The 26,283-nt window shown below is 40.4% G+C and overlaps 1 protein-coding gene and 1 pseudogene across 2 annotated transcripts in view; both read right to left on the bottom strand.

Moving 5' to 3' along the window:
* The window catches only part of PRR16 (proline rich 16), a 576,663-nt gene that overhangs the window by 281,174 nt on the left and 269,206 nt on the right, over positions 1 to 26,283 (bottom strand). The gene's annotated exons all lie outside the window — the stretch shown is intronic.
* On the bottom strand, positions 1,061 to 25,243 carry LOC141092915 (uncharacterized; annotated as a pseudogene).

Raw genomic sequence — 26,283 nt, 5'->3', positions numbered from 1 at the left:
GATGCATAGCATTAGCCTGAGCAAAATGCTGGGACTGATGTCTCTGCTGAGTAGGAACCTCTGTGGCTGAAGAAAAATGGGAGACCACAGAGGACATGGCTTGAGATTCCCCTGTGCAGTGGCAGGAACTCGACACATAACAATGTCAATGACTGCCTTCTGGACATCTGTCAAATCAGCAATCTTCCTTATGATTGTGAAGCCTACTGAAACAGACTAAGGGTCAAGTAATGAGCATTTTAGAGAAGTACATGCCCACAGTGAAATATAGCTGATAACAACCATTTGGACTTAACAACGGTTAATTAACCAGGTACCAATTACTGTGATTGCTAATACCTCTGCAACAGAGAGGCAAAATAAAAAAAACATATTATTCCATTCTGCAAGCACTATTACATTGTGTGTCCAGTTCAGCATGAAACAGTTGGTTAAAGGTCCTGTTTAAGAAAGCATTGAGAGAATACCATTTGTTTTTGTAGAGTTAACTTTTCAATTTAATAGACAGCAGCTGTGCTGTGATCAGGAAGTTCTTTTATACATAAAAATTAAAAAAAACTACTTTTTATAATTAATGTTTTTTACTTAAGATTTAAGTTAGAGGAATAAAAAGCTGTGTAAAATTATCAACTATGCCGACAGCGTTAATGATGGAAATTTATTTTCAGTCCGTTACATTTGATCAGCATACTACATGTTCTGATAGTAACATATTCTATCAACCTTGATTCCCAATTTAGTCTCAAGGATTTCTTAGCTAGCTTCCAAGCTTTCAGATATTAATTTAGCTTTTCACAGCTTCTAACCCTGGAGATGGAAACAAACATTAGCAATCTATTCAAGCCACAATACTGGGATGAGTCTGTAAAGTACTGTACTTTAGAGTGACATATCAAAACATTGTGTTCTTTCATTTTATGCCAAGTCTGGGATGATTATTCTTTAGTGTACTATTCAGTGTTCCTCTTCAAAGGTACATGAGTCATAGCAGTGCCCAGATGTCGCAAAAATCAAACGCTTTACTTCTGTTCAAATAGTAGAATAGTTTTACTCAAGTACGGGACTGAAAGAAAAAGGAGAGATGACATAGTTCTTTTGTCAGGTCTCTTCAATATGGACCAGAAAAATGTTGGAAATTCTATACCATTTTACAAACAAAGGTTAATTCAGGTTACAATATTTTTAACATGCATCAGTTTATCTTGGGCGACACATGGTTGACTGGAGGTATAGCCAATTACAAAAAAAATTTCTAAAGATGAGTATTACTGAAAGGTATTAGCTATTTAATTTGAGAACAGCATAATGTAGAGGTAAAGAGCATGATTTCAGGAATACTTGATTTCAGGTCACTTATTAGTCTTACTTAGTTGCCTTGTGGGCAATGTCAATGGCATATGGACCCAGGAGGATTTGTACAAGGTGAGGTTCAACTTGACGGCCTCCACGGACTGCCAGAGCCAGTGGATTTCTTATTTCAGTGGAGGCAGTGACCCATGTGTGGCATAAATACTGTCATATAAATACTTTAGAAGCATCTGATTGAAGTCCTGTCCGCTGAGCTTATTGTTACCCACCATGGATCTCATTAGGAACATCCCTCCTTGCTTGTTCAGCAGGGAAACATCCAGTGTTCCGCCTCCCAAATCCACCACTAGGACATTGAACACATCAGCCTGGTGTAGTCTGTAGGCCATGGCAGCTGCTGTGGGCTCATTGATGATCCTCAAAATATCTAGAACTGGGAGATTAGCCGCCTTAACAGTGTAGTTGCGCTGTCTTTCATCGAACTCTGCCAACACTGAGATGACGGCTTTCGAGACTGGAAGACCAAGATACTCCTCTGCCATCTTCTTTAGCTTTAGAAGCAGTTGAGAGCCAATGTACTCCGGGGTCATTTTAATAGTCTCATTAATTTTAATTGAATATACAGCTTCCCCATTCTTGTAGAGAACCTGTTAGGGACGGCGGAACGCACTAAATAAATAAATAATAAGTGCGCTCACCGCCCGGGGTCCAACGTGCAGTAGGTGTTACACCGCTGCTAGCTCATGGCAGCCGCGCTCTATGGCGGTATAACGCATGCGGGTTGAACGTCACCCGTTGTGCACGGAGCGTACTCTGTTGAATCACAGAGATGCTTTAAACATAGACATGATTACCGAGCCTGTTGACCTCACAGGACTCGGCGGTGTGCACACATGGTAATCGGTCACAGGACTAGGCCCTAGACTCTGGGTCAAAGTATGTCAAGACCTACCGTGCGTGCGGCATTGCTACCGCGAACGCTCCAACTGCTGCTGACTGCAGCGCGGCGACTAAACTAGCTGCAATATGACAATGCCCGGACAGGCGCACCGTCGGACGCTAGCACTGTGAAGATGGAGACCGTGGCCTGTAACGTGCCACTGACTGGTGCTCACTCTAACACTAATTCCCTGTCCACATACGTAATATCAGAGGGAGGGGAATCATAATGAGTCATTTGCAAGTCCATACATCCATCATCATACACACAGTTAGCATCTAGTGTCTATACTAGCGCATGGCTGAACGGTCATGCGCGCTTTTTATAGCCGGGACCTTCCGAAAGCTTCCAGATCTCCGAGATGGACCAATGAGATCTGGAGCAGGACCTGGGCACATGACTCCCGATCTCCAATGGGAGAACGTCTTGTGAGCATGCCTAGTAGAAGAACAGAGGGACTTAGTCTCTGGAGCTATCTGCTGCAAAGTAATCTCCTCTGCGGTAGATAGACAGCAGGAGACCACAGCATGTGAGGCTCTGGATTCCTGCAGAGCAGATGCAGAAACCTGACGCCTAACAGAACCTTGAACGGATACCTGTCACTTTCTCTTTCCAACTCCTCATGGGTAAAAGTTTTTCCAATAAATCTTTTGGCATCGTAGATGGTGTACTGTGGATTGGAATCAGTGAGCTCCAGGCCTTCGTACCCGGCGTACATGTCATCTTCAATGAAGGACATGATGCTCAGTATACTCAGATGTCCGATGCTATCAGCGATGACTTTCACTTCTCCTGTGCCAGCATGAAAGACGTCAACTGAGCAGTATGTCGTTCCAGCGCTGAGAGATGAGAGTTGAAATCTGATTGGTTGTACACCTGAGAGATGACAGCTGGAATGTGGCTGTACAGCTGAGAGATGGAACCTGATTGGCTGTACCCCTGACAGATCAGAGCTGGAATCTCTGGCATAGATCTTGGAACGACGTACTGCTCGGTTGGCGTCTTTCATCCTGGCACAGGAGAAGTGAAAGTCATCGCTGATAGCAGCGGACATCTGAGTATACCGAGCATCATGTCCTTCACTGAAGATGACATGTATGTCGGGTATGAAGGCCTGGAGCTCGCCGACTCCAATCCACAGTACACCATCTATGATGTCAAAAGATTTATTGGAAAAACGTTTATCAAGTGATCAAAATTAAAAAAAAAATGAGTAAATCAAATCCTCCTTTGTCACCCCCAGTTAGATAAAAATAATATAATCAAAAATGTTTAATCTTTTCCATTCTTTGCAGTTAGGGTTAGGGTTGGGGTTCAGGTTGCAGCCGGGGTTAGGGTTGTGTTGGTGTTAGGGTTAGGGGTGGTTTAGGGTTTTAGGGTTGCTTATAGGGCAGTGTAAGGTTGGAGTTAGAATTGTTTAGGCACATCAGGGACTCTCCAAACTTGACATGTTGCCCACCATCAATTTCAGCCAATTTTGCATTCAGAAAGTCAAACGGTGCTCCCTCCTTTCTGAGCCCTGCCATGCGTCCAAACAGTGGATTTCACCCACATATGGGGTATCGGTGTGCTCAGGAGAACAGCAACAAATTTTGTGGTCCATTTTCTCCTGATACCCTTGTGAAAATATAAAAGGTTTGGGACCAAAGTAATTTTTTTTGTGAAAAAAGGTAAATGTTAATTTTTTCCTTCCATATTGCTTTAGTTTTCTTGAAGCAACTAAAGGTTTAATAAACTTCTTGAATGTGGTTTTGAGCACCTTGAGTATTTTCTGTCATATTAACCCCTTAAAGTCACTTCAAATGTGATGTGGTCCTTAGGCTGGTTTCACATGTCCTGATATTTCCGGTACCGGAAAAAATGGTACCGGAGGTATCCATGTCAGTGTGTCCATGTGTAAATTTGTGACATTCGTGTGGCATCCGTGTGCTATCCGTATGTCCGTGTGTACCATCTGTGTGTGATCTGTGTGCTGTCCGTATGCTGTCCTTGTGTCCGTGTCCGTGTATTGAAAAAAATTGTTTCAATGTTAACCCTATGACTTCTAAAAACGCACACGGATGACAAATGGACGCCATCCATGTGCGGTACGTGTTTACATGGACCCATTGGCTTGTGTGGGTCCTTGTGATCTGTGCTGTTGCACAAAAATGGAAATGTCAGTGGATTTTGCACACGGACACACAGTCCGTGAAAATACGCTGATATGTGCTTAGACCCATTCATAAGAATGGGTCTACATGTGTCAGTGTCTCCAGTACGTGAGAAAACTGTCACTACACATACCGGAGCCACTGATGTGTCAAACTGCACTTATTAAAATGGTTTTGTAAATTTTGTTGGAAAAGTAAGAAATGGCTGGTCAACTTTTAACTCTTATAACTTTCTAACAAAAAAATAATGTTTTCAGAATTGTGCAGATCTAAAGTAGACATGTGAGAAATGTTATGTATCAATTATTTTGTGACATGACTCTCTAATTTAAGGGCACAAAAATTAAAATTTGATAACTGCAAAATTTTCAAAAGTTTTCCCAAATTTCTGTTTTTCTCATAAATAAACGCATACGTTGTCGAAGAAATGTTAACACTAACATGAGGTACAATATGTCATGAAAAAACAATCTCAGAATCAGTGGGATATGTTGAAGCATAACTTAATAAAGTGACAGTGGTCAGAATTGTAAAAATTGTCTTGGTCATTGAAGGTCAAAATTGGCTCAGTCACTAAGGGGTTAATCATTAGGAGATTATCACTGCTGCACTTGGTTGTGTACAAGAAGACAGTTCAGCTAATCTGTATAACCCTGACCCACCACCTATTGGCAGCTTGCTGACAATGTACAGTGTACACATGAAGCTGCAGATCAGTGTAGTGGTCTGGGTAATACAAAACTCAGCATCCTAACAACTGAGAACGGAACACAGGGATTCTATCAAAACTGCACCAAGCAGTTCAATATATCACACATCGCTGGAATCTAGCAATACAGATAGCAGTGATAGTCCCCTCAAATGATTTGTCAACTTTCATGAGTAAGGGTACCATTACACATAGCGATGCACCAGCGATCCCGACAACGATATGGATCGCTGGTGCATCGCTAAGTGGTCGCTAGTGAGCTGCCACACAGGCAGATCTCACCAGCGACATCGCTGGGGTCGGGGGTCGCTTCTTACTTGTCAGACGTGGCGATCCTGATGTCCTCCCGCCCGCGTCCACGCGTCACTCGTCATCACAGCAGGAAGCGCCGCAGGAAGCTGATGACGAGAAATGGTCCAGGACCTTCTCGCGCGACCAGCGATAACCAGCGGGGGAGCCGGTCGGAGGTAAGTATCACATCTAGCGATATCGCTAGCAATATCGCTGTGTGTAACGGGGGCTTAACTCTATTCCCAATTAAAGACTTGCTCCAATCTATTTAAATAAAATCAATTTTGTCAGATAGAGATGAACAATATCTGGGCTCCAAATTAATGAAACAGAGACAACGTTATATACAGTAACTCTGCTTGGGGAATAGTGCTATGCTATACTGTAATACTATGACTTTCCCCAGTTTTCAATGTGGCTTTTACAGATCAGTATCAGAATATTAGTGTTTCCCCAAACATACCATTTACTTTTTTCCCAAAATGGCTTAATCTGTATAAGGTAGTTGATTAGAAGACAGCTCTTTGTTTATTCTGATCTGGAGCCTTGTGTTGAAATATTTTTGCCTTTGGTAGATAAATTTGTGTTACATGTTAAGCTGAAAGTCAATTAGGTGATGACTAGCCGGTAGTAGGTGGATGTCCAAGTAAGACAGCCTAATTAATAATGATATATACTATCACGTCAGCGTTTCCGGGTTTTTTTTCAGTGCTGAAGCGGTGCTTCTAATTTAAGGTCCCTGATGGTAGTCTTATACTTAGCCACTGCCATCTTCTTCTCTTGGGGACACTCCAGTCCCACAGTACCATATTGTGACTGCAACTTCTGATTGGCTCAAAGTCAGAAGCAATCTGGCAGGTCACAAACAGCTGGAAACAGATAGGAATGGCAGCAATAGAAGGTGAAGACAGCAGCAGTGCGAACAACTGACAAACATACCCACAAATTTTACACCATAAAAGAAAAGCCTTGCATAGATTTTGGGATCAAATCAAACATAAGCATGGGAAAACTACCCTTGCACCAAATATGACATTTTTGCAAAATACATTATACATTTCAGCACCAAGATCCAATTTGAAACTTTGGGCAAGCTTTTAGCACTTTACTGCACAAACTCAGGCCTCTACATTGGCCAGAAATATGATAAGAGCGCTATATGAACATGGTGGTTTGAATCTGCTAAATATGAATAAGTATAATGCCGTTTACTATATAATATAATATGCCACATGGTTTAAAAGAAAGAATTCCAATAATCTGATAGTAGTCTTAGAGACTTCATTGCTAAGTTACCTTCAAATATATGATCTGGAAATGTACTATGATTACTTTCTGAACACAAAGCTGGATTAACTGATGGCATGTTTAGCAAAAGGTTAACCCCTTCACAACCTTGGGTTTTTACGTTTTTGAGTTTCCGTTTTTTGCTACGATTCTTCCCAGAGCCATAACTTTGTTATATTTCCATCAATATGCCAGTGTGAGGGCTTGTATTTTGAGGGACGTGTGGTACTTTTGAAAAACTTTGTTACTTTTATGATGAAGTGCACTGGAAAAAAGGAAAAAAAAAATAAAGTGCGGTGTCATTTAAAAAAAGTGCAATCCCACTATTGTTTTTTCTTTTTTACTATGTTCATTAAATGCTAAAACTTACCTGCCAATATCGTTTTCCAGGTCATTACGAGTTTGCAGATACCAAACAGGTATATGTACTTTTTTATTTAGGTGGTGAAAGAAAATCCAATATTTGCAAAAAAAAAAAAAAGTTGCCATGTTTCGAGACCCATTTTTCATGATCTGTGGAAGGGTGAGGGTTTATTTTTTGCGTGCCGAGCTAACGTTTTTTATGGATACAATTTTTATGTAGATATGATCTTTTCATCGCCCATTATTGCATTTTAATGCAATTTTGCGATACTAAAAACCGCAATTCTGGCGGCTTGATTTTTTACACCATTTACCGATCAGTTTAATTATTTTTATATATTGATAGATCAGATGATTTTTAATGTGGTGATACCAAATATGTGTATTTTTTAATTTTTTTACTGTTTAATTTCGCATGGGGGTGATTTAAACTTTTCTATTTTTTCCTATTTTTTTTCAAAAAATGTTCACTTTTACTGGTTTCAATAGTCTCCATGGGAAACTAGATGCTGTGATCTTCTGATCTCTTTTGCAACACACAGGAGGGCTTCAGCCCTGCTCTGTGTAGCAGAAATGCTCACTTGCTATCAGCGCAGGCCACTGGGCGACGATTATAGCTACCCGGAAATGACAACCACGGGGGTCGCCGGAACCTGCAGCACACAGGGGGTGGCAACCTTGGACGTATCTATACGTTCAATGTCGTTAAAGGGTTAAAGGGGAAGTGTGATCAGAAAATGACATATTGTACTGTTTAATTAGATTTTTGTATTAAATGTTTTTTTTAATTTTTTGACATTTTTGTTTCTATATCACAATCTTTATTAAACAATAAAAAAATAGATTTTGTAAATTTCACACTGGCCACCAAGTCTTGTGATTAGTGTTATCAGCTAAGTGTAGAAGTGTTATTAGTCATTGTAATCCTGCCTCTCATGATAAGGAAACGAAAAAATAAAGTTTATTATTATTATACTGTAAATTCTCCTTGAGAGGACAAGAAGTATGAGTCTAAAATAGCTAAAATAGCTTTAGTGTCCAGTGCGAAAATTGCAAGATTACTAATTTTATTCTTTAATAAAGATTATGATATATATAAAAAAATCCAAAAATATTTACATAATGAATGTAACACAAAAACATGATTTAGACAATAGGTTATTTTATTTTCTAAAACCTAGGTGCGGCTTATGGTCCGGTGCATCTTATAATCCGAAAAAAAACGGTACTGCTCTTAAAGGGAAGATGCCATCCAAAAAAATTTTTTTCAGCAATTGAAAAAAATGTAAAGAATTAATGTTTACATTTTCTTAAAAAATATTATCATTTGTTTTTAATTTTGTAAAATATGAAAAATAATTTTAAAAAGTTTGGCATTTCCACTTGTTAACACTAGGGGGAGCAGCTACTGAAATTTAACGCAAAAACCTAGTGTACAACTAGCTCTTATTACTGCCCTGCAGTAATTATGGGCGGAATCTGCTGACATGGGTGTGATGTCACTCCTCTCCTCCCCTTCTGGGTGTTTTCTAAGGGAAAAGCGAGGATGACATTTAGGAACACAATGAACAGCCATTTTGATGGGGCCTGCAAAGTTACTGACTGTCTTTGCATGCAAAGTTTGGATCAGAACAGGTCATCAATCAGCAGAAATGTTTCCTGGATTTCTGTGGAGCAGACAAGAAGACGGTCCATCCATGTGTATAAAACACAGTGCTCTATGTACAATCCCTGGCACCGAACAGGGTGCTCCCCATAAACCAGCACACTGCTCTCCTGAAATACTCTGTGCGGCTGTCACCCTGCTCCTTCCACCATATATCAGGCCCCTGTCGCCTCGCTTTCACACATCACCAGGACAGAATCTGAGGAGAGGAATGGGGTCTTCGGTCACCAAGGATGGCAGGCAGCAAGGATTCTGGGAGCAGGGTGACAACAGCACAGAGTATTTCAGGAGAGCAGTGTGCTGATCTATGGGGGGTCACAGAGGGAGATATATGGGGGAGGAGCAGGGTGACAGAAGCACAGAGTATTACAGGAGAGCAGTATGCTGGTCTATGGGGGGCACAGAGGGAGACGTATGGGGGAGGAGCAGGGTGACAGCACCACAGAAATCCAGGAATCATTTCTGCTGATTGATGGCCTGTTCTGATCCAGACTTTGCATGCAAAGACCCCATTCCCCTCCTCAGATCCTGTCCTGGCGATGTGTGAAAGCGAGGCGACAGGCGCAGTCCGGGGTGACGCTGGGAAGCAGGATGAGGGAAATGTAGCCATATAGTAACGATAAAAATGAGACCCCTCTCTTCAGCTGACTCACCAGCCCTCCACTGACTGCACCTAACTATTACCCCTGACCCATGTGCAGGTGCTCAGCCAGAACCACCCTAGAACGGGTCCTGTTGTGAATTCGCTTTCTGGCCTACCTCTGGTTACTAGTGAAGGTAGTGGAGCTGGTTATATTGACAGAGGGGTCGTGAGTTCTCTTTCCGGGCTCCCTCTGGTGGTTACTGGAGGTAATGGAGCTGATCTAATTAACAGAGACCTACCACCTGATAATGAGGATGACTGGAGATCTGGAGCTTCTGACTGGATTTAAGACAGCCGACTCCCTCTATCCCTGCTGGTGATTTTTTTCCTGCCTCCTGAGGTCTTGCTTTCCAGCTCAGTCTCTGCATGCTCAGCTAAGTGTTCTTTTGCTCTTGTTCACATTTGATCTGGTTTTGTCTATTTCAGTTTTGTGTGGTCAGCCAGCTCCGGCTGGGGCTGTGCTGAATTTCCATCCTTATGCTACTGCTTGTGCCAGTTTGTTTTTGTCCCTTATTAGATTGGCCTCTTATTGCTCTGCTTTCAGAATATACCAGAATTCAGCATTTTTCTATCAGACGTGTTGGGCATTTTTTGCAGGTTTTTTTGCGTGATTGCAGACAGAGTCTTTCCTTTCCTGTCCTGTCTAGTTAGTGTGGGCCCCATCGTTTGCTCAGTCTATTTTCCTACCTGCGTTTGTGTTTTCATCTTGTCTCACAGACAATATATGTTTGGGGGCTATCTATTCCTTTGGGGCCTGCTCTGGGGCAGTTTAGATTTCCCCTTTCTTGCTTTAGGCTTATTTAGTTCTCCGGCTGTGTTGAGGCATCTAGGATCATCGTAGGCATGCTCCATGGCTATTGCTAGTTGTGTGGTTAGGATCAGGGGTCTGCAATCTGCTTAGTAACCAACCTCTCTGGTTTTCTGTGGATTAGCTTGGCCTTGCTTTCCTCCTTGGTGACCCAATCATAACAGGGTCCCCTTTTAGCAGATAATACTGCCATAGGGTTCTCACATAATACCGCCATATACTTCACACAATGCCGCCATATAGATCATACACAATACCACCATTAAAAACACACCATGTAGATCACACATAAAACCAGCAGGGTGACAGCAGCACAGAGTATTTCACTAGAGCAGTATCACAAGGGATAGGATTAGATACACGACTCAGCAGTCCATATCACACGGGATAGGATTAGATACATGGCTCACCAGACAGTATCACACAGGATAGGATTAGATACACAGCTCAGCAGACAGTATCACACAGGAGAGGATTAGATACACGGCTCAGCAGACAGTATCACACAGGATAGGATTAGATACACAGCTCAGCACACAGTATCACACAGGATAGGATTAGATACATGGCTGAGCAGTCAGTATCACACAGGATAGGATTAGATACACAGCTCAGCAGTCAGTATCACACAGGATAGGATTAGATACACAGCTCCGCAGTCAGTATCACACAGGATAGGAATAGATACACGGATCAGCAGAGTAAGACTCTGTTGAGTTGAAATGCGTAAATGCCTGTCTTTACCATGGTTTTTTAACCTGTATCCTGCTTTTGGATTTTTAATGAAGATTTCTCAATAAAGATTCTATTTTTAAGTAAGAAGGTGTGCTGGAATATTTGGATCTTTGCATTTATGTCAGCTTGTGACATTTCCTAGCAGCTTCATCAAAGAACTGCCTCCAACGTGACAAGTAAAAAAGGTGAGCTGAATATATTCGTTTTATGGCTGAGCAGTCAGTATCACACAGGATTGGATTAGGTACACGGCTCAGCAGTCAGTATCACACAGGATAGGATTAGATACACAGCTCAGCACACAGTATCACACAGGATAGGATTAGATACACGGCTCCGCAGTCAGTATCACACAGGATAGGAATAGATACACGGATCAGCAGACTGTATCACACAGGAGAGGATTAGATACACGGCTCAGCAGTCAATATCACACAGGAGAGGATTAGATACACGGCTCAGCAGACAGTATCACACAGGAGAGGATTAGATACACAGCTCAGCACACAGTATCACACAGGATAGGATTAGATACACGGCTCCGCAGTCAGTATCACACAGGATAGGATTAGATACATGGCTCAGCAGACAGTATCACACAGGAGAGGATTAGATACACAGATTAGCAGACTGTATCAAACAGGATAGGATTAGATACACGGATCAGCAGACTGTATCACAGATGATAGGATTAGATACATGGCTCAGCAGTCAGTATCACACAGGAGAGGATTAGATACATGGCTCAGCAGACTGTATCACACAGGAGAGGATTAGATACACAGCTCAGCAGACAGTATCACATAGGATTGGATTAGATACACGGCTCAGCAGTCAGTATCACACAGGATTGGATTAGATACATGGTTCAGCAGTCAGTATCATACAGGAGAGGATTAGATACAGGGCTCAGCAGTCAGTATCACACAGGATAGGATTAGATGTCCAGAAGTTGGCCAAGTGTTTTGAAAGAGCAGGGAGCAGCTCCTCCTATGTTTTGCAAGAGCAGAGGCTGCAGCTGTTCGGGTGTTTTGGAAAGAGCAGCTCGGTCTCCAGGAGCTCGTCCTGTATCCTCTCCTGCAGCTGGTATGTGCAGAGTGAACATCCAAGCCCTGTTATGCTGGAAGAGTACAGCATCCAGGGCTAAAGTGTAAATGGAGCTAAAAGGAAAGCACTGGGCTCTAATAAAATGGCGCCTGGCCACACCTACAGCTGTGAATTGAGCTGCCCACAGAGGCGTGCCAGTTCACAGCTGATGCTGCTGCAATGATACACATAGGGGTCGGGAGCCGACTCTTGTGTCGTATGCCCAGGGACTGCCGTAAATGAGCATGGAAAGTGTCGTTCAGCAGCCAGAAAGGTAAGATGGCAGCCCCCAGTGGCTGCATTACTACAGAAAAAAAAAAAAAACATGCACCCCACTGAATCAAGCTTAGGGGACAATATTTTTTTATACTATTTTCTTTTTTACATTAAATTATGAAAAAACACGGCACCTTCCCTTTAAATACAAGGTAAGGCTTTACAGATTTCCTATGTTTTAAGTTAGAAAGACTTCTTTTCATTTGGAATAAACACAAATGACCTTTAATGACACAACAAGCAAAATTAAAAGACACTAACCTTCTAACTTTTAAATCATATAAGACCCCTGACAGATTCTTTTCCCCAAAATATGTTTGCAGCTACATGCACAAAACTGAAATACCAGAAACTGATGAATACTCTGTCCTAAATTACAGTTGAATGATGTGTGAATGACCCTGGAAATATAGATGCCTGATTTTTTTTATATAGAAAGCTACATATATGTTTATCATATTTTATAGTATTTTGTAAAATGACCAATTGCTTTGCTATACCTGCATTTTGAGTAAATTCTGTTGTTTACCAATTCTATTTGTTTCTGCTATAAATGTGCAAATTGAAAACAGTTTTCCCATGTCTACAGGACAAATATATAGCAGAAATAGATTAGAGATCAATAGATATATAATTCCATCACCGTGTTAGTACTTATATATTGAGCAATGGCAAATAGATTAAAAATGTCTAGTCTTGGAACTTCTATCTGCTTTCAGTGCGTTGGCGTAAGCTACAAAGCAGAAATGAAATTTATAAAACAGACTTTATGCTAGGTTTACATACAGAGCTTTATCAGAGAATCATATAATCATAGAATGTTAGAGCTGGCCATGTCCAACTCCCTGTTTAATGCAGGATTCACTAAAGCATCTCTGCCCAGCTTCTGCTTGAAGACTTTCATTCAAGGAGCAATTACCACCTTTCATGGCGGCATGTTTCACTCATTGATCACCCTTACTGACAAAGTTTTTCCTAATACCTAATCTATATCTTCTCCCTTTCAGTTTTATTCTATTGCTTCTCATGTTTCCAAGAGGAAATAAGAATTAGGATGATCCCTCTACACTGTGACATCCCTTCAGATATTTGTAGACAACTGTTAAGTCTCCTCTTAGTCTTTTTTTGCAAGCTGAACAATTCCAGATGTTTTAACCATTCCTCATAGGACATAGTTTGCAATGTGCTCACTATCCCGGTAGCTTTTCTTGAACAATTTTTCTATGTCATTTTTAAAATTTGGTGCCCAGAACTGGACACAGTATTCCAGATGAAGTCTGACCAAGGGAGAGTATAGGGGGATAATTCCTTCATATGATCTAGTTTCTATGCTTCCCTTAATTAATCCCAGAACTGTGTTTGCCTTTTTTCTGCTGCATCACACTGTTGACTCATGTGCAGTCTTTGATCCATTAGTATTATTCTGACTCCATAACTAAGCTTAAATTCGACTGCAGGAGGCATGTATGAACTTCTAAGATGGCTGATAGACTTGTGGTACCACACTTGAAGCATTATTCCAAATGGATGTGCAACCATTTATTTACATTCTTTGAGTACGATCACTGAGCCAGTTATGAATCCACCTAACTGTAGCCTTGTCAATCCCATACTTGATCCTTTTTTAATAAGTATAGTATAAGATACTTTATCAAATGTTTTGCTGAAATCAAGATGTACTATATCTACAGCATTTCCCTGATCCACCGAGTCAGTGATTCCATCATAGCAGAAAATTACATTAGTCTGGTATGATTTGTTTGCTAAAAATTCATGCTGGCTCTCGTTAATTACAATATTCTTATCCAATTACTTACATACATACTGATTAATATTTTTAATATATTAATATTTAATGGCTTAGCTTTTTAATTTGAATCAATTTTAAGACAAGTACAAATGCTTTTCGAAATCACAGTGCAACTGCACCAAAAATCCCATATACTGTACTGTAAATTGGAAAGTCTATTTTTACAAGCTTTTTTATAATCAAAGATCTAAAAGCTACTTTTAACTTCCACCCCTTTACATGTCATATTTTCTACATGTATAGTTTACAGTGTATTGTAGTTCTGAGCATCTGTCCATTTACCTCTCATTCCTATCTGAAGACTAAACTCAACGAATCTAAAATAGACATTCAGCGATCTCTTGTTAGAAGTGTTTCTGTTTGATAGCTCAGAGTGCCTTTTATACTAACTCATGCTGAGCTGACTCTTGCTAGCAAAGAAACAACTGACAACTGTATACTTGATGCTGATAAGCACAGTACTCATAAGAAACAGGTAGAGAATCTTTGTGCTGTAACTATGTAGCAATGGATACTGCAATTAATACTTAAAACAAATGCTACAATTAAATTTGCGCAATTCAACTAATTATAACTTTCATCCTAAATTTCTCTCTGTTTATTTTAATAATACAATAGTTTTTCTAATATGGTTTAATTAAAAAGTCCATATCCTTCCCTCTTGTTTCTGACTGCTTTATTTTTTTTCTACCTATTTACGATTTGATGGCTCTTCATTTGAGCATCCCCAGTGCATGCTGCGATACTCAAACAGAACGTCATCAGCTGGCAGAGACTTTTGTCCCCACCCAGGCTATGGGGAGGACACTGACTGATAAATGTGCCTCCAGAGTGTACATTAAATAGAAAGGGGCTTATCCAGTGTGATGTGGAATGGCCGCTCTCTGCTCTCCTGATCTCACTGCAGAGCTGTGTGTGATTATATCTAACACATCTGCAGGGTTCTCGCAGCTTCAGCTTCCATCTCACAGGAAGACATGGTTGCAATATTGTTGCAATACAGCAGAGCTCAGTAGCTGCAAAAAATGTGTTTGCAAGACGACAAAGTTCATTTCTCCTGTTCTAGTTACTTGCCTCACACTGGTAACTCCCCCTTTTATTTAAAACTGTATCTGGAGGCAGAATTATCCTCCAGGAAACCTCCTCCCCATAGCCTGGAAGAGGTCATTTCCCCAAAAAAAAAAAGCGTGAACTTTACAGGATAAGACATCAAATTGCAGGTATTAAGGTATCATTTAATTCAGCTTCCTTTGACCACCTACATTCCCATATAGACAGTTTAATAGGGTATAGCCTACTGACAGATTCCCTTTAAAGAAATTGATGTGAATAAAATTTGGCTACAAGAGATCATTGCATTCTTGTTTTCTTTACATGTGACACAACATCACCAAATATTTTTCTTTGTATTGCGGTTGTATTAATAGTGTCCCCTCTATGATTAAATACAGTAATTGTAGAAGAAAGAAAAAATTACAAAAAAGGGGTTGGGGAGAACAATTGTGTATCAGCTCACCAAATGTAGACTGCCTCAATGGAATGCTGTACACAGAGAGACTCTAGACCAGCTTCTGGGTAACAATTACAATGAAGACAGAAAAAAATCCAGCATCCACAACATGGAAGGTTGAAAATTTAAAACATGACTTTTATTGTAACATTAAAACAGGAAAGAAATAAACATTGGAAAAAACATTGGGTAAAAAGGGGGGAGGGAACCCAGGAAACAGAAGTCTTCGGTTTTCGTGTTTTCACTATTGAAATTTTCAAGCTTCCATGTTGCGAATGCTGGATATTTTCTGTCTTCATTCATACAGTAAATGTGGCAACCTTATTCCCCCAAAACAGTGCCTACCCTCTGTGCTCCATATTGTAATGGTGCCACTATCTGTGCTTTTATGTAGCAGTGGTGACACCTCAGTGACCTGGCAAGAAAAATAAAAAAAATCTAAAACTCAAATTTTACAGCGACAAGTAATGCTGTCCCCTTCCTTCTCCTCGGCATTATACAGCCCAGAGCAGACAGCATTAAAAAGTGATGTCATCACGTCATGCCTGAAATTTCCTGCATGACCACAACCTCTGTCTGTCCACAGCCGTCTGTGGCCTTCCAGAGTGCTCTCTACATTGCCTCAGTTTTTTAAGAGCTTCTATGTCTGGAGGAACATAATGAGACCCAAGTAGCCCAGTGCCACACTAGCCTGTCTGGGATTTGCGAGATGAGCAGTCCAGCCATGCTGAACAACATGGGCCAAATAAGATGCAGCCTACAAATCAGTATTGCATATTGTAGTGTATGTGCATGGACAATCTCTCTTATAGTCTGCAAGTGGTACAGAGAAAGGTCAGGGGGCGTTTTATGCTGCTATATTATTCTACGAAGATAACCTATGGAAGCAGGTTATAATGCCCACATAATGGCACCGCATTCACATATACTCTTCATTATGTAGTATCATAGTCTACATGAGGTATAGAAATAGATCAATCACTTGCAGCTGCCTCAATATTCTTGCGCAGAATGCACATATTTTCAAGGGATGGTAGATCACTGCATAACATCTGTTGTATCCTGTGCACTTTGTGCTGCCTTCCTAGCAAGTTGTTAGTACAGAGTCACTGATTTAAAATAAATGTTACAATTTAAGGGGTTTTCAGCTTGTGTCTCATCATTACAAAACCAAGCAAATATCGGAAGTCATAAAGCTGCCATTAGAAAGTTTAAGGCTACTTTCACATTAGCGTTTTTTGGCGCAGTGCATCTTGCGCAATAGAAACGCATGCAAAAAATGCATCATGCGTTTTTGCATGTGTTTGCGTTTTTTTTGCGTATTCGTTCTCTAGGGGTTAAAACCAGTGTCTACCCATTTTTACTCCCAAAACGCATGCACACTAAAATGCAGACGAACGCATGTCCATGCGCACACCTGCATTCCCGTAGACTGTAATGCGTTATTTTGTCACATTCTGTGCACAAGTGTGTGCATGCGTTTTTTTGACGCCTTTCAGCAGACCCAAAAATGCAACAGGTTGCGTTTGGCCCGCCTACGCGCACACCTTGAAAAAACACAAGCACATGAAAACGCATATGAACGCGTGCAAACGCAAGACCATGCGCCCTCATGTTAAACATAGGTACTCATGACGCATGTGCATGGACGCGCACCATGCGCTGGCAAAATAAACACTAATGTGAAACCAGCCTTACTATGTATTTTACCATCATTATTATTAAAGTTTATTATATCATTACTTTCTATGCAACACAGATTAAATTCTGTTGTACAAAGGAAAAATAACTCTTGCTGAACTCATGAACACAAGAGACCAAGCCAAGCACAGAAAATTCTATCCCATCAGATGAAATAAATGTCTTTGGCAGTGAAGCCCAAAGGTAAATCATTCATTATGATGTCAGCTGAATGACAGCTGAAGAAAAGGTCCAGGTCTTGTACATTGTAGATTAGGAACAAAGTGTGGCATACAAAATATGAGGTGTGTTGTATGGGGAACTGCAGTGTAGAAATTCCAGGTACTGTAAATCCATCATAATGTAGAACTTCAATGAGCTTATTATTCTGGGAATCAAGGACAGGATATTGAAATTCAACACACAAAAAAATGAAAAAAGGAGTTTCTTTCTGCTCACCTTATTAGGAATATGAATCTTTAAGATGGTTCATTATAGGCTGAATTTTAGAGATGGTGCAAGGGACCATTTTCCAGTCTGATGGTAGGTGCAGCAAACCAAATTTAAACAATAAAATGTGAAGTTCCAGATCTCATTTTTTGTATAAGATAATGTTTGACCATTATTACATAGTAATATAATCCAGTGTAATAAAAAATAATTGCAAACATCCTGATTCACAAAAAATCTAGCTATATTATCTTACCAGTTTCAAACATAGGATTTTAAAATGTTCTTAGGGCGTAAAAAAAGTTCTAGGGATGAGCAAATCTTTTGGATTTCAAATTTGCCGACTTCACCAAAGTTTCCCAAAAAATTTGATCTGTGGCTAATAACTTTGAGTTAATCTCAAAATGAAAAGCTTGTAATTGTTTGGAAAATACATATGAGGGAGAGAAGAGAGAGAGAACCCTTCTGACCATAAAAGCTTACACTCTACATGATGGAAAGACTTACCCAGTCACTTTGGACATGGAAAACAATTCTGCCATATAAATTATGCTCCACTGGGAATTGCTGATCTGTGATGGCCCAGGTACAGAACACCACTGTAGAAGGTATGATAATCAGCTAGATATCATAGATGAACAACATTTTGGGTAGGCCTGCATAGCAATACAAAATGACAGCTCGCTTTCTGATGCTTTAGCAATGTGGGAAATGGTACCTGGTATTTTTTTAACTAAATCTGAAAATTCTAATTTATGTGAAACCATAAATTTCAGGAATTTCTGTAATGCTGCTGCAGTGCAGTACAGCGCAACCTACACCAGGGGTTGCTGGTGAGGGAAGAGAGGTTGCACACACAGCGTAGCAGCACTGAGTGAAAGAGTGGTCAGACGAGCCGTGTCAGAAACAGTTAGGAAAAGAAGTACCAGTGGTCACAGCAATACACATGGTAAAATACAAGCCAGAAGTCAGAGCCAGACAGGAGCAGAGATAACCGAGACGTGAGACAGTTAAACAGGTCAGAAGACAAGCCAGATCACATACCTAGAGGTCCAAGCACAGGGAGAAAACACAAAAGCAAGCGGGGTGGCAGGAAAGGGAAGCACAGGAGAGAGTAAACGGGCAGAGGACAAAACATGGTATCAAGGGGTCAGCTGCTCTAGCCTGTGAGCATGAACTATCATTGATGTTGGTGTGCAGACCACAGCAGACTGAAATAGCCACACAGAACCCAAAACGAGGCAGAGAAGGTTGACCCCTGTATGACCAGACCGGGGAGAGAATAATAAGAAACAAACTGCGGCCTGGATCATGACAATTTCAACTCACACTCAATCCTCTGCAGATCAATTTTAAATGTTTAAAATGAAAGGTTCAAAATGGCAGTCTAATTTAGCTATTTCTATTAAAATTTGGAATGTTTGTGATTATCTTTTTATTACACTGGAATGTAATATTAGGTAAAGAAGGATAAAACGGTTTTTAAACAGAAGATGGGTGATGGAACTTCATTCATTGAAATTTGGCATGTCTGATCTTTTTTACCTTCAAAGTTGTTTGCTAAGGAAGAGTCATAAAGCTAGCATACACAGTCGGTGACACAGAAAACATCAGTTTTATTCGACTTTACTCTAATGGGGACTCAAGTACAATTTTGTTATTCAAATTAGCAATTGTCCCACAAGTAATAGGTTCTCTCATCCTTAATAAAGAGTAAACATTTAAAATCTGTTTCCTCCATTAATTCGCAAAAATATTAAACATTCTAAATACCAATGAATCTCAGATTTAGCAACTTGACTCTACCATCTTCACTCATACTATAAAAAAAGTCTGTTTCAATTTTTATCCTCTCATTTCAGATTCCTAATTCCATTGCTAAAAAAAAACATAAAAGCAGGGAAGGAACAGAAAAAAGGAAGGAGGAATAGAATTTAGGAATGTTAGCAGATTCTATTTTAACTCTTACTGAAACAGTGTTAATTTGAAAGCCCAATGCAGGTTAACAAATTAGATTTTTTTCCCCCAAATCAAGCTGTTCAGTTTGATTCTAAAATACATTTATGTTTAAAAAATTATTTTTTTTTGCCAATGATAAATGCAGCTGTAATATTCCAATTCAGTGTTGGGTGTATTTTTGAAAATGTGAGCAGCATAAGAAAAACTATGAAAGCATTAGTCTGAATGGAAGGAGAATTTATCCATAAGATAATCAAATGTACAAACTAACAAAGCATGAATAAGAATATTTTATAATAATTACTTTTGTGAACTTCAATTCCCCCAAATGCTTAAATAACTGAATCCCCGAGAATCAGTGTAAACATTTGCATTGGTTGCAATTCTTCAACTGAAAAACAGAATGCAAATTACAATCCAGTTGAACCTTTTTTTGTCTTCCTTTTTACTGCATGCTCACAGTGTCACAATAAGCAGTAATTATGTGAAAACTACTAATTTACAGGCCAACTAATAGAATTGTATTTGATATGGTGTTTTATTTCTGGCTCATCGCACCCACTAAATGTGTTCAGTTCTATAGATATGCAAAAGTCTAAGCCCACAGAAAGCCACCTGCAGTCTTCCAAATACGATTTTGTATAATTTTTTTAACCCCTTAATGACTGAGCTAATTTTGACCTTAATGATCAGGCAAAATTTTAGAAATCTGACCAGTGTTACTTTATGTGATAATAACTCTGGATTCTGAGACTGTTTTTTTCGTGACACATTATAATTTATGTTAGTGAAAATGTAGGTTGATATGTTTTGTGTTTATTTGTAAAAATATCGCAATTTTTTTAATTTAATTTTTATATTCTTAGGCTGGCTTCACACTAGCATTCAGCAGGACTGCGGATGGCATCCTACTACCTTCTTTCTGCTTCCGTTAAGCCACGCCCACTGCCACACCTCTTCTTCAGCTCTGCCTGCGTCTGCCCACATTCTGCATACCTATCTTTAACATTGGGTACACAGGCCATGGGGATGTATGCTGACGCATCTGCCTGCATCCGCCGACCACAACAAAATGCAACTTGTTGGGCAGGGCTTAACGGAGTAAGAAAGAAGGAAGTAGGCTGCCATCTGCAGTGCTACACAATGCCAGTGTGAAGCCAGCCTTAGATCAATTAGTCATTCTGTACAAAATAATTAATAAATATCATTGCCCGTATGTCTGCTTTACATATGCATCTTTTTTTAAATGTCATTTTATTTTGTTAGGATGTTAGAGGGGTTTAAAGTTTAGCAGCAACTTCTAAATTTTTTAACCATTTTTTAAAACCTGTTTCTTTTGGGACCTATTCAGATTTAAATGGGCTTTATTGGGCCTCTATATTGGAAACTCCCCAATAGAGATACCGTTTTAAAAACTGCATCCCTTAGATACTTCGAAATTGCTGTCAGGAACTTTTGTTAACCCTTCAGATAGTACACAGGAATTAATGCAAAGTGGAATGCAAAATAATACATTTCAATTTTATTTCTAAAATGTTCCTTTAGCCCCAATTTATTCCCTTTTACACTGTAAAGCACAACAAAATGGACCTCAAATTTGTTACCAGTTTCATTGAGCATGCTGATACCCGGCATGTGGTCAGAGACCTCTATTTGGACAGACGGCAGAGCTCAGTAGGGAAAGAGCATCCTTTGAATTTCTGAAAACAAATTTGACTGTATGAGATAGCACACGTCATGTCACTTTTGCAGGTGCCTAAACAGTAGAAACCCCTACAATTGGCCCTCTTTTGGAAACTACACCCCTAAAGGATTTCATCCAGGGGTAATGTGAGCATTTTGAATTTACAGGTACAACACAGAATTTGATAACATTAGGTTGTCATATTGAAAATCTTCATTTTTTTTACAAAAATGTTTCATCATAGCCCATAATTTCTCACTTTTACAGGTGGTAACACCCAAAAGTGGACCTCACAATTTGTTTCCCACTTTTTTAGGAGAGTGGTGATATCCAACATTTAGTCAAAAAGTTCTATTTGAACAAATGACAGGGCTCATATGGGAAGAGGCACAATTTTGGAACACAAATTTGTCTCTATTTGGAATTGAAATTATTTTTAAACCAGACATGTTATCTATTGGTGATCAGAAGTGCCAAAAAGAAGAATAGAACCGAGATGCGATCAGAAGTGCAGCCTGGCTGTCTATTAAGCAGCCACTCATCATCTTCTATGAGGCTAATCTGCAGGCTTTTACAGCCATGGATTAGTGAGTGTAAAGCAACCCTACTTTTCTATTTAATTGTTATTATATAACTATAATATTACTGATTTTAATTTTAATTACAATTTTTAGTGAAATCCCCATTCCAAATTTACAGTAGGTATACTGTTGGACAAGGTGTAATCATTTACTGTAGAATATTATCTCAGAGTCAAAGCCACTAATGTGCTCTTTCTTCACTATTTTTGTGCTCATCTGTGTGTGAAGATCCCATGGTGTGAATCCTACAATGTATAAGCATATGTCTTTTTCTTCTATGGCTATAAAAAGGATCCCTTGTGTACACTTACATCTGCTGGATTCCTATTTGATAACTATATAACATCTGCCCAACCCAACAGTATACTTTTTCTCTCTAATTGTTTGCTCAATTTAGCCCAAAATAACCATTTTCATAAATGTATATTGTGCAGAAATTTGCGTAGCAACTATGCCAAAGTAAAAAAAAATCATTGAGAATATTTAGAACAAAAATGCTAAAAAAAATCAATTAAAGATAGTGTTGCAGTTTCCAGCATAAATCATAGGTACTGAAAGTATTTCAAAGAAAATAATTTGCTACTATGTAATACCTCTACATTATCTCTCCAATGTCACACACAAAATTAATTTATATTTACATGGAACAATTTATAAAGTTGTACTAATGTTGTCCATGATGTCAAATGGACAAATCATCAAACACAGCAGCAAGGTTTGGTAAATGTGAACGGCATAAGTCAGAGGGAAGATTATTTATTATTATTTATTTACTATGCTTACTTCTATGGTACTCTCATATTCTGCAGTGCTTTACATACATCATCATCACTGTCCACAATGGTACTCACAATCTAAGTTCCCTATCAGGATATCTTTGGAGTGTGGGAGGAAGCTGGAGAACTTGGAGGAAACCCAAGCAAACATACAAAATTAACCCTTATCTACTGTTTTTTCTTTCAATTAAAGCTGCTTCTTTATGAACCCATAAAAATACAGCACAGCCTAATCTTGAAAAGAAGAAATAAAGTAACATTTAGTTTGGAGATTTGTCTCCCTAGCTATTGTAAAACACTTTTGGTGTAAGCGTGGAAGATTCCTGTTGACAGCAAATGAAGAAAATGTAGTCACTGACCATTCCTTGGAAAGTCATTACTAAAATATGTTATAGTTGTATAAAAAAAGACATGGACCACAAATCTAAATCTTATACATTGATCTATTGTGGCTAAGATTCTTAGTTAAGATTATGATTTGAATGTATGAAGTCTACTGCAACATCTTGACAAACCTCTTAACGGGTCGCCAACATGTCAGGCGAAGCATAGCCATATTGTACTACCTGATGGAGCAACCTAGGTGCCCAATTACACCCATGCTGCAAGGCAAAGCCCTCTAGGTCACATCACCCCACAGACACAGCATCACAGCAACAATGCCCTCCACACAGCACTACAACCCAGTGCATAGATCTAAAACATTCACCTTCCACATGTTCTCAAGCAAAAAATGAGAGCAAGATAGACAAGATAGTCCCTTGGGACCCTTAACACTGGACCTCACGGGAAATGATGAATGGTGAGGACGGCTCAACACACTAGGATTCACCTCTGCAGTCACCTGATTCTCAGGTTCACAGCAAATGCAGCCTGATGGTGATGGAAGTAATGTAGGCTCCAGAGGCACAACAAATCTCCAGAACGACAACCTGTGGAAAAAGTTCTTGAAGGTGTAGATTCAAGAAAGATGGCAGAAGCCGTAGCTTCCAGGCAACAGTCTTTATAAGACTGGTCCCAACTTACTACTTCCCCCGGACCACCAATCTATGACCGGATCGTGTCTCTTCAGCCAGGGAAGGCCTAAGACGATGTGAGTTGGCATACCCTCCAAGATGTAGCACGTCAGGGACTCTTCATGAAGAGTCCCTATATGCAGATTCATACTGTCTATGACTTGGGTCAAACTCATCTGGCTGAGAGTGGCATAGTCAATCGCATGATTGGAAATGGGTCTCGCCAGTATCCTACCGATCTGACTGTGGGTCTGAACAAAAGCAAGACTCCACCAAATTGACTCCAGCTCCACTATACACAAGAACCGGTACCATCTCAGTCTCTCCACAAACCACCGCTTCAGCCATATTTGTAAACTGAGACATAAAGGTGGAGGAAATGTACACACCCTGGTTGTCTCTCTCCACACGACCAGGGGAACGTGGCTTTTCTGATGGAGTATAAACTTTGGCACGAGCTGGGCAGACATTGATGAAATGATCAGTAAGATCACAGAAAAAACATTCCCTTGTGCCACAGCAAACCACAGGCAACCTACCTTGAGAGGAGGCTACTCACACCTGCATGGGTTCATTCGTATGCACCAGTGGGTCCTCCTCCCTAGAATGAACAACAGGGAGTAGATTCAGTGTATGTCTCTCCCTGAGGCGTCTATCCTCCCGGATAGCAAGGGTCATGGTGGCCTCCAATGACCCAGGAGTAGCATACTGCAACAGAGTATCCTGTAGCCTAGCTGACAGACCCTGACAGAAATGACTACTAACAGCTAGGTCATTACAACTCGTGCCAGTGGCCCATGTCCGAAACTCTGAGCAGTACTCCTCAACCCGCTGGCTGCCCTGCTAAATCTTACGGAGTTCGTTTGCATGCACCAGTGTGTCCTCCTCCCTAGAATGAACAACAGGGGGTAGATTCAGTGTATGTCTCTCCCTGAGGCATCTATCCTCCTGGATAGCAAGAGCTATGGTTGCCTCCAATGTCCCAGGAATAGCATACTGCACCAGAGTATCCTGTAGCCTAGCTGACAGACCCTGACAGAAATGACATCTAACAGCAAAGTAATTACAACTCGTGTCAGTGGCCCATCTCTGAAACTCTGAGCAGTACTTCTCAGCCCCCTGGCCCCCCTGCTTGATCTTATGGAGTTGAGATTCCAGCAGGAAGAAGCCATCAGGATTCCCATACACCAGCGCACATGTCACAAAAAACTCGACCACCAATCGCAAAGATGGTGAATCGGTCAGCGGAAAGAAGGCCCAAGATTCACCCTTAAGAAGGGAGACTACAATCCCCACACGCTGTTCCTCACTCCATGAAGAACGAGGGTGAAGCCTGAAATACAACTTACAGGCTTCCTTTTAGACTAAAAATGTATTTCTACCTCCAGAGAACCTGGCACGGAGAGATATTTTGGGTTTTAGTTTAGCCTGGACATGAGCTGAGACCAAGACCCCCGACACCTGCTGAAGCTGCTGCACCACCTGAGACCGCAACTCGACAACCTCATCCATGAGGATTTGGATCAGGAAAGCAAAAGCCTCAGCTTGACCATAAATGCGGATTGGTAATAATGTCACAACTGGCACGGGTAAGTCCAGTGAACGACAAAAAAAACAACAACAACAACGGGATGGAAAAAGGGAGAGGAAGGCCCTAGCAGAAGGGAGCGAGGGATAAGGAACCTCCCAACCGCAACCTGTGCCTATCCCTAAGCTCCCTTAATGCCCTATGCGGGTCCTTTCCCCACCACCGTCACGTGTCTAATCCTTAGCTGTCACCTCACTATATCCTGGCTAGTGTACTGGCCTGCAAGGATGCTAGCCTCCCCATTGCAGATAGTGTAAGCACAGGGGGTAGTGACAAACATGAGACAGAAAAAGAAAAGCTAACAAGAAACTTAGCTCCAGCCTCCGCTGTCAAGCTCCATACAGCAGAGGACACAGAATTAGGAAACCAAACACCAGAGAAGTAGCACATAAACCACTGTCACAAGAGAGCTCCAAACTCCTAGACTGGTCTTCATAAAATAACTCTATTACCAAGAGTCAACTGATGAGTCATGTAAGTATTTAAAGGAAGGAGGGAGTGGTCACTACCCAAATCAGCTGACCAGCAACAAAACAACTGTGAGTGAGGAAACTGCCATTAACCCTTGATGGCTCAAAAAGGGAAAAAGCCCCACTTAAATTATAGCAGAACCAGAGGTACCACAATACCAAAAATGAATCATGACAGTAGGTGCTATGGAGTTCCATTCACTCTACTGGTGTGGTATCATGGTGGCAGTGGTCAGATTAGGGATCCACTGAGCGGTTCACTGTAAGTGGCAGGGGGTGTAGAGATTCTGATCAGAAATATTAACTAAGGCTACTTTGACACTTGCGTTTTTTTGCTGCGTGTTTTTTGCGCAAAAAAAAAGCATGGAGTCAACGCATACAAACACATACAAACGCTGCGGTTTTTTTCAAGCATTTTTATGCGCATGCAGGAAAAAAACGCAGCATTTTTATGCGTTTGCATGCGTTTTTATTGCGTTTTTAGTGCGTCTGCA

The sequence above is a fragment of the Dendrobates tinctorius genome, unplaced genomic scaffold (genome assembly GCF_039654945.1).
Source record: "Dendrobates tinctorius isolate UK_male_01 unplaced genomic scaffold, ASM3965494v1 ptg000003l, whole genome shotgun sequence".
Lineage (NCBI taxonomy): Eukaryota > Metazoa > Chordata > Amphibia > Anura > Dendrobatidae > Dendrobates > Dendrobates tinctorius.
Note: the sequence above shows the minus strand (reverse complement) of the source record. Positions and strands in the feature narration are given on the sequence as shown.